The sequence below is a fragment of the Hibiscus syriacus genome, unplaced genomic scaffold (genome assembly GCF_006381635.1).
Source record: "Hibiscus syriacus cultivar Baekdansim isolate YM2019G1 unplaced genomic scaffold, ASM638163v2 tig00111708_pilon, whole genome shotgun sequence".
Taxonomy (NCBI): Eukaryota; Viridiplantae; Streptophyta; class Magnoliopsida; order Malvales; family Malvaceae; genus Hibiscus; species Hibiscus syriacus.
Genome location: NW_024063159.1, coordinates 1,391,765 through 1,405,522, shown reverse-complemented (window position 1 = coordinate 1,405,522; position 13,758 = coordinate 1,391,765).

Here is a 13,758-nt window from a genome sequence, read left to right as displayed (position 1 = left end):
TCAAACTGAATGGGGAGGAGATGTTCGACCATTGACAGATGAATTAAGAAAGGCAGGTGTTCTTCATCGCCTTACCTGTCCTCATACTTCTGAACAAAATCGAATAGTTGAACGAAAACATAGGCATCTTGTTGAAATGGCTTTAGTTTTGCTTGCTCAAGCTTCCATGCCCATTAAATTCTGGTTATATGCTATTCAGACTACTGTGCACCTGGTTAACAGGTTACCATAAAGAGTTCTGCATGATAAGTCTCCATTTGAGGTGTTGTATGGCAAAATTCCATATTACAGTGGATTGAAAGTGTTTGGCTGCAGATGTTTTCCACACCTAAGGTCATTTTTGAATCATAAACTTGAGTTTTGATCTCAGCTGTATACATTTTTAGGTTACAGCACGCAACAAAAAGGGTTTCAGTGCTTAGCAACTGATGGTCGTGTCTATATTTCTAGGCACGTGGTGTTTAATGAGGATGAGTTTCCTTTTACAGGTAATCCTGGCAGACGTTCTGCTGCAGTTTCGAGTAAAAACCAGTCTCGGTCACTTGAAATAGTCACTGATGTTACTAAGTTCAGGACTTAACAACCTGAAACTCATAGGTTGTCTACAAATGTCAGCATTAGTTCATCAGATAGCTTGCAAATATCAGGTGGTGCTCATGGTGTGGGTGAAACTGAAGTTGTTCATGTTGTTAATAATGAACTGCTTACAGTTGCTACCTATGGCAATAGTGGAAGTGTACAGCATGATATGAGCTCAGAACAACATACTGATAGCATGGCCATAAATGATGTTGCTGGAGTTCAACATGTTGATGACATGATCAGCAGTGATGATGCTAAAATCGAAATAACTCGTGGCAACATGCTAACTCGGAGCAAATGCGGGGTGTTTAAACCCAAAGTTTATATAGGGTCTGTTGTTGACCATGTTCAATATACTATGCATGAAGCAATTAAATCTTCAGAATGGAAACAACAATCTATGAGGAGTATAATGCATTACAATGCAATGAGACTTGGGAACAACTAGGTTACCAGAAAGAAGGAATGTGGTTGGATGTAAGTGGCTGTCCAGGCTCAAGAAAAACCCTGATGGCTCAATTCATCATTACAAGGCATGCTTGGTTGCTAAAGGTTTCTCACAAATTCCTGGCTATGAGTGCGAACCCTGTCTACCATGCGTATACCAAGCATGTTGATCTTGACATACAGTTTATGTGAGAGAAGGTTGTAACAAAGCAAATGCGTGTCAACTATGTGTCTGCTGCTAATCAAATTGCTGATGGCCTGACCAAGCCATTAGCTCGACATGCCTTTGAAGAATTTCGAGAAAAGTTGTGTGAAGAGAAGGAGAGGAGAGAAAGTAGGAAGAATGTTGAAGTAAGTCTGGAACAAGCTACTTGCAGTTGCAGCTGATCACTGCTCATGTGATGTTAGTTGAGCTAATAGATGATCGTTGCATGTTGAGTTGCTACAGTTAGTTGGTTAGGGTTGTTAGCAGTTGTTTAACTGCATACATGTATGAATGTTATATAAAGCATGTAAAAGGAAGAGTTAAATAATAAGAAAGAAAGCATTTGTTTCTGATTTTTTATTGCTTAGTGTAGTTGCTTCTGTCCTCTCAACAAGTAAGAAGTTGAGTAGTTGTCAAAGCTTGAACTGAAATAGAAGACGATGTAGGGGCAACAAACGAATGCGAGGATAAAGGGAACAGACTGAGATACTGAATGAACAATATTCTATGAGGGAATGTTGAATATTGGTTGAATGCAACCAAAAAATTAGCAGAAAATTAACCATGAGGCTGAATTGTGAAGTCACTTGAGGCACAATATGTGAAGAATTCAAGACAGGAGCAGTAGAATAGAAAATCGAATTATATGGAGTAAAAGCACAAGTATTGGCCTAAACCGAGGAAATCCCTTGAGCAGCAGACCGGCCCTATTCCCCTAACTAGTCATCGCAGATTAATTCTTGAAAGACATGTCAAAACGAAAGTAACACCCCTCGACTAAGTGCCCTAATCGTCTGCACAATTGAAATTGAGGTCTGGAGGAACTCCTTCCTCTTCCTCTACCTCTATTATTGTAATTTTAACTAAAATTATCATGCTGACTGGAGGACACTATGCTCATTCTGACTATTAATAACAGTAGAAGAATTATGGCTATGAACTTGTTGAGTAACTATATGAGCAAAAGTACAGAAACTCTCAGGAACACTAGATATCCTGGCATCAGCATCTAACATAATAGTGCTAATGGCAGAAAGATCATAAGAATTAGTGCTAGCACTAATCACGGTAACAATAGACTCATAATCAGCTGACAAACCATTCAAAATAGCAGTTACATGCTCATACTCAGAAATAGTCTCACCAAAATTCGCAAGATCATCAAATATTATTAATTTTCGTCAGTTAATCTCTCATACTCAAGTCTCCTTTCTTTTGTGAATGTAAAAGCCTCCTATAAGACATTAGTCTTGACGTTGTCTTTCCACTGTACATTCCATGTAAAGCATTCCAAATCGCAGAAGTATTTAAACCAAATAAATACAGAAGAACACTTTCACTAACAGAGGAAAGTAACCAGTGGCCAAAGCACAATCCTGCTCTTCAAACCACTCACACTTAGGATTAATACTCAAAATATCATCACGAGTAATATTGAGGGGGAAGAGACACTTTATCATCTATAAACTGAAGAAACCTATTAGTTTTAATGATTAAGAACACATGTTGATGCCACAATAGATAGTTATGATCATTCAATACCACCTTAATTTTCTTAGTCGAAAATAATTTACCGACAGATCCATGAAAAACACCTGAATTAACATTACTACTTCCAGATTGAGCATTACCAGGAAAAACACCATCATCAATTTCATTAAAGCATGATATGCAAACAAAAAGAAGTAAGCAATCGAAGCACAGACGAAACTGCAAAAGAAGCAATCACTGTTGAAGTTTATATTGAAACGTAACAGTATACTAAAGAGAGATCAATTAAACTTATATTCATCAAGAAACTACATCAGCCTTTTTATACAATAACTTGTATACCAGACTCAACTGACTCATGTAACATACTCATAACTGACTTCTAACAACCTCAACTAATCTTGACTAATCACAGCTAACTCACATAGCTCACACACATATTGGCTGCAACAACCAACCATGCACGCAGCATGTACACGTGCAGGTATACTCCAACATTCTTCCCGTCCTTCTCTGCCACCTGCACTTGCTGTCGAAACAACAGATGAGCAGATTTTACCAAGAGCTTTGTTAACCCATCAACAATCTAGTGTTCTGCAGGGACATAGTTCACTCGAACTGCTCCACAGGCCACATTTTCTCGCATTAAATGTATATCCAACTCTATATGCTTTGACCTAGCGTGGAACACTGGATTAGCACTCATGGCGACAACACTCGTGTTGTCACTCTAGACAACAGGCACTGTAGCAACCACTTCACCAAGACCAGACAACAATGAACAAATCCATACTACTTCAGCCACTATATCAACAATGCTATGATACTCAGCCTTCGTTTTCGAACGAGCCACAGTCCTCTGCCTCCTGGAACTCCACGAAACCAAGTTACACCCAAGAACCTAAAACTGACCTACAATCATCAGCATTGCTGGCCCAATCGGCATCAGCAAATACAGTCAAGCAGCATGACTCAGACACGGGGGTCGGCCTAAAAACCAAGCCATAATTAACTGTCCCGCTCAAATAGCGTAAGATTCTTTTAACAGCAAGCCAATGACCATCACAAGGCCGATATATATATTGGCCACTTAATTAACACTGAACGCAATATTTGACCTTGTGTGACTCAAATATAACAAGGAACCAACAACGCTTCTATACATTCGCGCATCTATAAGCAATTTGCCAGCATCACATGTTAACTTGGACGATACCACCATTGGCGTCGGTATTGGCTTAGCATTAAGCGTACATGTCTGCTCCAGCAACCCACGCATAAAATTTCGCTGATTTAACACCAATTAACCAGACGATCTACTCACCTCAACACCCAGGAAGTAGTCGAGTTTATCCAAGTCCTTCAAGGAGAACTTCTTACCAAGCAGCCGAACCACCTCATCAACAACATCACTCGATTCTCCTATAATTATAATATCGTCGACATACACCAGAACCAATGTACAAACTCCACTGACATGTCTTACAAACAGGGACATATCAGCTGTTGTACCACAGAAGCCCAACTCCAACAAAAAATGGCGTAGCTTGGCATACCACATGCGTGGTGCTTGACACAACCTATACAGCGCCTTTTTTAGTCTACAAACCAGTCGAGTGCCATCACTCACCACCTGTTCAAAGCTCGGTGGTTGCACTATGTAAACTTCTTCACCAAGCTCACCATTAAGGAATGTGTTATTAACGTCCACATGTCTTAAATTCCATCCACGAGTCACTGCCAGTGACAACACAATATTAACTACGGTCGCTTTCACCATCGGACTGAACGTGTCATTGAAGTCACGACCAGGCACCTACGAATATCCTCGTGCCACCAGCCGAGCTTTATGCTTTAGCACAGACCCATCAGCATTATATTTGACCTTAAACAACCACTTACATCCAATCATTTCTCTTCCTTCTGGCAACGGTTCAAGCACCCATGTACCATTCCTCACTAGCACATCGTACTCAGCAAGCACATCTTCTTTCCATTTTGGTTCTCTAAGAGCCTGACCAATCGTGCATGGCTCGCTAGTAGTGTATTTAACTTGTGTAGCAAATGCTTTTGGTTTAAAAATACCTCGTTTACTGCGGGCTACCATTGGATTCCTATTATTAGCCAAGAAACACGATGTGTCATCACCTTCACTCTGCCTGGTCATACCAGCCTCCACCAGCAACCACCAGGCTGCTCTGCCTGTTCTGGCACCACATTTGCCACAGTCTCACCTACACCAGCACTAATACTTTCAGTAGACTGATCTACATTACTACTAGACACTCTAGCCCCAGCAGCCTTAGGCACCACCCCACTGTAAACTGGTGTACGCTCAGTTCCTCATCGAACAGTATGATTACAACATGTATATACCTACGAGGAACTTCTACATACTCGTTGAGCTCTGGGAACCACCATCAGTGACACCCCAGCACCCGATTCGGTTGAAATTGCCAACCTTTTCTTATCCATATTCTCAGTAAATATAAACACATGCTCATCAAATATTACATAACGAGACATATAAACTCATCCATCGAGTACTAAACACTCATATCCACGATGATTCACACTGTAACCTAGGAAAACACATGGTTGTGATCTGTATGCAAGCTTGTAAGGCTGAAATACTCGTAAATGAGGGAAGCACCTATAGCCAAACACCCTTAGGTGATCATACGTTGGAGGTTTCCCAAACAACTTCTCAAATAGAGTATGCCCTTGAAGTACCTTAGTTGGCAGCCTATTAATTAGATGAACTGTTGTTACCATGACAAACGACCATAACTTCAAGGGTAGAGATGCTTGATCTAGTAGTGTCAGTGTCATCTCAAACACGTGTCTAGGTTTCCTTTCCATAACCCTATTTTATTAGGACGTATGTGGATACGTCACCCAATTTTGAATCCCATATCGTGCAAGAACAGTTGAGAGAGAATGAAACGTGCCTCCCAATTACTCTGCACGGCCTTAACTTCCTGGCCAAACTATGTACGCACCAACTGCTGGAATAATTGAAACGCTCGAACTGCTTGCCCTTTCTATTTCAGCAAGTACACCCAGGTGTGTCTCGAGCACGCGTCTACAAACGACATATAGTATCTAAATCCATTTGACATAATGTTCCTTGGACCCCATAGATCAGTAAAGACCCGTTGAACTAGATGTTCATAATGAGTTTCAGACACACTAAATGGAAGCCTGTGGCTTTTACCCATATGACATAGAATACACATTGGAGGCCATTCTTTATTTACATCACTTGGCAGAGAAATATTACATTGTTTACAAACTTGCAACAACACCTTATAGGATGGATGACCTAACCGATTATACCATAGTACATAACTACTACTACTAGACTTATGAGCCAAATTCGCTTCAACACCTCGATCACTATCAACTAGAAAATTTCCAAATTCGTACAGGTCACCAGCTTCTCTTCCTCGCAGCAGTATAGCACCAGACGTTTCATCTCGAACCACACAATGATCAACATAAAATTCCAAGAACACCTTATTATCCCTAGCAAGCTTGGACACCGATATTAACTTCTTAGTTATAGAGGGTACATGCAGTAAATCACTTAGTATTAACGACCGAGATGCAGTATGAACAGAAGTTCGATCAATCTTAGCAATTGAAAGACCAGTACAGTGCCTGTGTAGTCTGAACCACCTATAACTTCAGTATCATCAGAGGTAATGTGGTGAGTAGCTCCTGAATCTACAAACCACGAAGCAAGAGAAGAGCTCATTGCCGCTACATTTGCAAGTGGTCTGAGTCGATCTTGACTCTCTAAGCCTACAGTATTCACACTCGGTTTGCTTGTACAGGGATAAACACTAAAATTGTAGTGGCACACATTAGCTGTAGGTACTCGCTCCTTGTACGAGCTTCTCACATCTGATTCATCTACTCCAGAAAATGACTTGTCAAATCTGTACCAACAACGATCAACAATATGACCATTTTTGCCACATAACTGGCACTGAACCTTGGCATGCCCTCGACCATGACCAGCCTGATTACTATAGGCTGTGTGTTTGTCCATCTTAGCTTGATATTGACGAGTGTACCGATCAAACCTATCGCCCATAGCGTTTTTCACCTGTGCTACATTAGCAACAACAACCACACTATCAAAGTGAGTGAAATTCTTCTGTTGAGTCTCAGCATCAATAAGCACTGAGACTACACCTCCCAACGTCAGGGCATCACGACAAGCCAATAACACCGTTACAACCGGCTTGTACTCTGCTGACAATCCATTCAAAATCGTGGCAATATGCTCAAGATCAGACACCGGGCTGCCACACGATGCTAACGCATCACATATCTCTTTAACTTGAGATATGTATACACGCATGCCTAAGTCACCCTGATGAACTGCTTTAAGTTGATAGTGCAGATTCATCACTGCTGTGGTTGATTTGCAGGCAAAAATCTTGTTAATAGTATTCCATACCTGTGCAGCCGTTTCTGCCCCCACTAGATGCGATAGCAGAGAAGGGGTAACTATAGACAATAGCCACGAGGCCAAGGCATTTTCTAGAGCAATAAAGACCTCATAATCTTCATTCTCAGCAGTCGTGCCGTCATCCAGCGTAACCATCGCAGGTGGAGGAGCAATCGAACCAGACAATAACTTCTCAAGGCAGTGACTTCTGACTGTTAACAACACTTGTTGTTTCCACAACAGAAAATTCCGATCGTCTAGCACAACGCTCAACCTTTTATTGGTGAATCCTTTCGAAGCAAACCCCAAGCAGTAGAGCTGCTAACAACACCACTAGGGAGTGGAGACACCGGAGGCGTCATACCAGCAACGTGCATTCAGCTAATCGACGAGCAGACCTTCACCACGCCACTAGATCACCAGCATCTGATACCATGTTGAAGTTTATACTGAAACATAACAGTATACTAAAGAGAGAGCAATTAAACTTGTATTCATCAATAAACTACATCAGCCTTTTTATACAACAGCTTGTATACTAGACTCAACTGACTTATTTAACATACTCATAATTGACTTCTAACAGTCTCAACTAATCTTGACTAATCACAACTAACTCACATAGCTCACACACATATTGGCTGCAACAACCAACCATGCACGCAACATGTACACGTGCAACTATACTCCAACACACCACAGAAATTGAAGAAATCCGCACAAATAGAATAAAGGATATATCTTAGAGCATAATGTCCAACAAAAATGAAACAAAATCGAAGCACTTACAGAGCAATCGACCAGGAGCGAACAGACAACGAAGCTACACCTTACCGAGATTCTTCCACGAAGCAAAGAGGAGAAGATGAAGAGACAGGCAGCGAAAGTAAACGAGAAGCCTTCTCTGATACCATGACAGAAAACTTCAGATCGAGTGTAAATAAAAGTTCTTCGAATTCTATCTGAGTGTCGACGTCGTTCTTATCTACTATACGTTGCATCGATTGGGTCTCGCCGGAGAGGGATAGTGCAGACGTTCTTGTTTAAGTAAGTTCACAATTTTATTTTTAATTGTTACGTTTCATTATGCTAAACGTTGGTTGGGAATGAATATTTTTGCTCGATCGAGTTTTAACTGTGCCGGCATGAGACTTGTGGACTACGACCGAGTTTGGTTACTGCGTATTTACTATATGTTAAAAATAAGCAAAGTATGGAGGCTGATAAAGGGCATTTACGAGTGGTAGAGAATATATATATAAGAAAAGCAAATGGATTTGGGTGCTGCTATTTGAATTGCAAAATCAAATTGGCTAGCACATGCGTACAGAGTGTGTGTATATATATATATATATATTAAATAGGGTAATACATTCGTACAGTATATAAATTTGCCATTTGAATTACAAATTCAAATGGTTTTGCAGTTTGTACAGTATGAATCCAATATAGAGGGGGTTAAATAATATGTATCGGCTAGGATTTATTAAATTATGAATCATTTCGATGCAAGGATTGAATTCGAATCACCTCGACGTTAATAGAATCATGTTGGACTCAGTACATCGTCGGGATGTGGAAAGAGTGTTGCTTGTTAAATAAGTGGATTTTAGATTTTCTAGGTGTGTCTTTCCCCGTAGACGTGTAAATATTATCAAGTTAAATTTGTTGAATATTAGTATGTATGTGTGTGTTTCCCATGTTAGCTTTTCATAAATTTTTAAAAATAAGAGTTGTTATGTTTGGCGATTGTGTGAAAATGAAAACTTCAAGTAAATTCATATGCATGATTACATTATTTGTATGTCCGTAGAAGCATGTGGTATTGATTTTTGTTGTGTGAAATTCTAAAATGTTGAGGCATGCTATTTCTTGCTGTGGATATATTAATTATATATGTTGAAACTTGAAATACATAATTATATATAAATCGGAGTTTGGGGTTGGGGATTGGAGTTTTAATTATTGGAGTCGTTGTTAATGGAGTATCGGGAGTTAGGGGGTTGTATTTTTATTGTCGTTGTTACCGGAGTCACTGTTATTGGAGCATCAAGGGTTAGGTGAATGTATTTTATTATCGGAGTCATTATCGGAGTTGTTGTTAATGGAGTCATTGTTATTAGAGATGTTACCATAGATGTTAATATTGATAAATTTAAATTACATAAGTGTTTGATGTGTGCTTTGGTAATGGTTATTAAATGCATAATTGCTCATATATGATGTTCATTATATATTTCTTATATGCGATCATGATTAAATGTGTGTGTTACATTGCAAATTTTATTACTTATTTGGATTAGTTTCAGACCACACTGGCTTCGGCTCACCCCGTTTCTTCTTCTCTTTCAACTGTTCGAGACATTAGGATCGGATTGATATCTGGAGGATCAAGTTTCTATCAATAATTGAAAGACTGTGGCATTTGGTTTTATTTTTAATTACATTGCTACCGTGCTCAAAGTTATCAGACTATTATAATTTTAAAGTATTTGGACATATTTTATTTTATGTTAAATGTTTATTCTATATTACTATGAAATATTTATTTAATTATATAAAATTTCTAAGTCACTCTATGGAGCGTGTTGATATTTGATATTTGGTCAAAACATCTAGGTCGGGTAACAAGTGTTACACTGAAGCCCGCCATGTAAATAAGGAAAAATAAATAGAGACTACCACCATGCCTTAAACAGACCACTCTCCCCCATTCCAAGCTTAGCAATTCTCTTCTAAAAAAAAACTTAGCAAGATAAATGACCATTGAGACGTTGTTGCTTAAAACATGCTTGAATTTTATAAGAACGAATCCAGACACTTTTTGATCAAAATTGAAGAAAAATTATCTAAAAACTCCGGGTAACATATGTATATGTCGAAAATGATAACCTCACGTCTGATATAAACACTAACCGTCAGTTAACTAATAATTTTCATTAGAGAAAATAACTCAGTGACCAAAAATGCCTTATAATATACGATTTTAACCAACTTTTTTTGGATTTGCCAAAATGACCAACTAAATCGCAATGCGATCGATAATTCGCAACGCGATCTCCGGTATCGCAAATCAGTTTCCAGATTCGCAACGCGATTCTGACTATCGCATTGCGATTTCCCAAATTTGCGTTGCGATTTTCCTAATTCGCAATGCGAATACGTAAATCGCAACGCGAATCTGACTATCGCAATGCGATTTACATAGCGCCATTCGTATTAACGCGTATTTTTTTTTTAAATTCCAAACACGAATTTTCTTAATATATCGGAAACTGAACCGTCCACAGTAATCGCAACTCATAACCTCAAACCTAAAATCACAACACTCAGTCCCATCTCCATCTCTCACTCTCTACGGCGAAATCAATCCCCATCTCCGAAGATTTCCGTCCCCATCGCCGGCGAAATCCCTCACAACCATTCACGGTCAGAAATCCCTCACAATCATTCAGAAATGGAAAATCAACCTCCGAGGGTTAGTTTTTTTAATTATTTTTATTTTAAAATTTTTGCATTATTTTAGGTTTTTCATATTGAAATTGATGATAAGTTTACTGGTAATTTCAATAATAGATTAACCATTTCACTTAGATTTCTTATTAAATTCATTCGATTGCTGCCAATACTGCTAAATGTTTAGTCTTTAACCCTGTGAAGTTAGTATTTGTCTTTGTTTGTCTTTTTGGTTGAAGTAATGCAGAAGAAGAATAGTTTCGAGAATGAAAATCGCAACGCGGAAATGACTATCGCATTGCGATTTTCATTTCGCGTTGCGATTTTCATTTCGCGTTGAGATTTTCATTTCGCGTTGCGATTCTCTCGTTGCGATAGTCATTTCCGCGTTGCGATTTTCATTCTCTCGTTGCGATTTTCATTTCAACCAAAAGACAAAACAGTGTTGCAAATTTTAGTTTCAAGAATAAACTACTATTTATGTTTATTGTTTTTGGTATATCTTCACAGTGTAGTTTTTGGTATATCTAACTTGGTATGTTTATTGTTTTTGTAGAAATTTTTTTCGGCTTCATTGACATTAAGGAATAAAGTTAGCCTAGCCACTACAATTGCTTCGAAGCTTTCACTTACACAAAGAAAATTGTTTGAGGAAACCTGCTTCGGGCCATGGCTGAGAGTACAGCATCCGGGTGGAGATGCTAATTTGACCCATTTGTGGCTTCAGACCATGACTAGCGATCTACCCGACAGTATACAACGTGGTTAGGAAGAGATATGGTTTCATTTTCCACCGGCGTATGCTTGTTTTGGGCGGAAGGAGTTCTGCTTAATCACTGGTCTACGATTTGGACACGATGATGTAGGCCGGTACACTCGTCATATCACCCGCCCATCATGGTTATCCAGGGTTTTTCCTGATGAGTCAATAGAGAATCCGAACTTACACGTCGACGACCTGAAGAAATTGTTTAATAAGAAAGATGGTTTTACTCGGATGAATGCGTCAATATTGTCCGAGTATGCCTTCTACTACTTTTGTATGCCGGCTTTTTAGGCAGAGAGGCCAGACAACCTATTCCTCAGGAGCTAATATTATTGGTAGAGGACCTAAATTCATGGAATCTATTTCCGTGGGGTTCGTATATATGGAAAGCTACCTGGACTAAGTTGTCGTCTGCCTTTGATGACCGCAAAAGTTTGCGTGGCGATTGGTCGAAATACACTTTGTCAGGCTTTGTTTGGGCCTTTAAGGTAAGAATTTCTATATAATGTTTTCAAAATTATAATTAATTATTTAACAATTACTAATGTTTGTTATTATATTGTTTGTAGATTTGGCTATTCGAGGCTTTCCCCAGCATGCGGACATATGCATTAAAAACTTCAAATGATATTCCTAGGGTTATTTCCTGGAAGAGAAAACGTCTGTTGGATTGGGAAGACTTAATACCATATGCGACAATAAATAATGTAAGTTAACACAAATACTATCATATATAAACAAGTTATTAATAGTAGACGTTTAACTTGTTTGAGTTTTTATATTTTTAGGAGACCAACACTCCATTAATGAGACTAACACCCACAGAGGCTGAGCTTGCCACTGATTGGTGGCAAGTTAGTCAGCGTTTTCTTGATGGCACGAATGATGAGCAGCCTCCACTTCCTCCACTTCGAGAGCCATCACCTCACCCAGAGCCATCACCTGATCGACCCGACTATACACATCTACAACGAGAGCCATCACCTATCCCGTCACATCATCGAGCCTCTTCTCCACCCATCACCTCATGATAGGCGACCGCAAAGATGCCACGACTTCTATCTCCCTGTTCTCCACCTCCACTGGATGAGTCAAGGGAGTTACGTGATGAGTCAATGCCTTGCGTGAGGAGATCGGTACTCTACGCGATAACGATGGTGCATGTGTGTGGAGGTGTCTACTTTACGTGGTGAGGTTATCGCTCTACGGAGATGGTAGTATCGTTGCAGAATGAGGTTCATACTCTACGCAACGAGGTAAGTTTAAGATTTTCCATATTTAACTTGATGATAAATTTACTCGTAATTTCACTTAGATTAACCATTTCACTTAGATTGCTTAGTAAATTTATTCGGTTGCTGCCAATACTGCTAAACTGTTTATTAACACTGTGAAGTTAGTATTTGTCTTTTGTTTTGTCTTTTGGTTGAAGTAAATTTATTAGGTTGCTGCCAATTGCTAAACTGTGTATTCTTAACACTGTGAAGTTAGTATTTGTCTTTGTTTTGTCTTTTGGTTGAAAGTAAATTTGTTCGGTTACTGCTAATTCTGCTAAATTGTGTTGCAAGTTTGAAACATATTTGACTTTGTTATCTGATGCATTTTGTGAACTATGATAGAATAATGACTTGGGAGAATTCAATGCAAGTTTGAAACATATTTGTCTTTGTTTTCACTGTTTAAATATCATGTCTGTTTATTTACTGATTTTTGTATTTAATTATTTAGCTGCCCGATAAGGTGGATGCTTTACGTCGGGTTTTTTCTTGCATGGCAGAGTTCACGCATCAGACGGCATGCACGTGCTATTAAGTCTCCGTACACCCCAATAGTACGAAGACACCGCAAGAAGAAGCTTAACTCGCCTGTCATCCCTCAAGAGTCCACTCCTATCGTTGAAGAGGCCCCTATCATTCCTCGAGAGTCCCCTCCCACCGTTCAAGAGGCCACTGTCATCATTGAAGAGGTCCCTCCCACCATTCAAGAGCCCGATTCACATGGCGTCATATGTAAGATTCTTGAGAAACCCTCTGACGTACCGGACATGATGGATGAGAGTTGGCTCTCGTATGTGTTACCAGCCAGTACCATACCGGTATCTGAAGTGGAGAGGAGACAACTACCGAACATAATTCTGGATAACACCCTTTGGGCTAAGACCGCAGTTGATTTTTATCTACATGAGCGGAGCCAGGGGTGTTTCACTGACATATGCAAGATCAACGATGATATCTATTTGTTGCTTGATCGGTCTTGGTGGGGTGTATTATTAGGGGTCGAAGACAATGGCTATTTCGATGGAGGGGTAAGTCTTATATTTTTTATATTTCAATTTGATTATTTTTTTAA